Source organism: Orycteropus afer, unplaced genomic scaffold (assembly GCF_000298275.1).
Source record: "Orycteropus afer afer isolate SDZICR_OR568_19922 unplaced genomic scaffold, OryAfe1.0 scaffold00094, whole genome shotgun sequence".
In the NCBI taxonomy this organism is placed as follows: domain Eukaryota; kingdom Metazoa; phylum Chordata; class Mammalia; order Tubulidentata; family Orycteropodidae; genus Orycteropus; species Orycteropus afer.
In genome coordinates, this window is record NW_006921681.1 from 8,691,334 (window position 1) to 8,692,936 (window position 1,603).

Here is a 1,603-nt window from a genome sequence, read left to right on the forward strand (position 1 = left end):
ATGACATGAGACAAAGTATATGTGAACTGCTGTATGAAAAGTGAATTTACTCTGTAAATCTTCACCCAAATCCTAATAAAAAAAAAAGAAAAGAAAAGAAAAGAAATCAGACCATGTACTGAATTGGGCAAATCTGCTGCAAAAGACCTCTTTAAAGTGCTGAAGAGCAAACATGTCTCTTTGAAGACTGAGATGTGCCTAACCCAAGCCACAGTATTTTCAGTCACCTCATATGCATGTGAAAGCTGGACGACAAATAAGAAAGACCAAGAAAAGTTGATACTTTTGAGATGTGGTGTTAGTGAAGAATATTGAGAGTACCAGGGACTGCCAGAAGAACTAACAAATCTGTCCAGGAAGAAGTACAGCTGGAATGCTCCCTGGAAGCAGGAACGGCCAGACTTCATCTCATTCACTTTGATCATGTTGTCAGAAGGACCACTCCCTGGAGTGGGATATCACACATGGTAAAGTGGAGTCAGCAAAGAAGGGGAAGACCCTCAACAAGATAGACACAGTGACTGCAACGACGGGCTCAGGTGTAGCAAGGATTGTGAGGCTGGCACGGGACCGGGCAGTGTTTTATTCTGTTATGCATAGGATCGCTATGAGTCAGAGCCAACTCGACAGCACCTAACAACAACAACAACACGGGTGAAATGGGCTTGTATAGCAGTTACAAGTCCCTGAGAGGCCCAGAGGGTTTACACTTGACTATTAAACTAAAGGCTGACTGTCCAATCTCACCCAGCAGGCCACAGAAGAAAGGCCCAGCAATCTGCTTCTATAGATTATTTGCCCTGAGCCCAGAGGAACCGGATGGTGCCCGGCTACCATTACTGAACACTTCGATCAAAGATTTTATAGAAGAATCCTGATCAAAAGGAGGAAAATGCAGAGCAGAGTTTCAAATTCCCATAAACTCTAACTTTCTGGAGCCATGGAAGGTGGATGAATCTCTTAAACTATTGCCCTGAGCTAATCTTTAACCAAAAATTCCCCTGAAGTCATCTTAAAACTGAACAATACTTTAGCTTAACTAGGGGGGCGGGGGGAGTCTGACTTAAGCATTATGTTCTTTTAAGAGCTTTCTATTTGGAATCACAGGAGCCCTTGTGACACAGTGGTTAAAGCACTCAGCTGCCAACTAAAGTTCAATGATTCGAACTCAACAGCCTCTCTGTAGGAGAAAGACGTGGTAGTATGCTTCAGTAAAGATTTACAGCTTTGGGGCAGTTTTACCCTGTCCTATAGGGTCAGCTGTGAGTCTGAATTGACTCATGGTGGTAGGTTTGTTTGGGGTTATATGGGATCAAACTGACAACAGCATTCAAAAGATTAGATAGGAAGCTTAAGGAGCATGAGTTTATGTTAATGAAGGAGGGACTCACAAAAAGTGGGTAAGAATTGTTGCATAACTCAAAGAATGTAATCAATGTCACTAAATTGTACATGTAGAAATGGTTGAATTGGGGAGAGGCGGGGCAAGATGGCGGACTAGGCAGAAAGATTGCACAGACCCTCTTCAACAAAGAAAAGGGAAACCAATTAACACAGACACAGAAGATAATCTTGGACCCATGAGCCTTGAAGGAAAGGATGC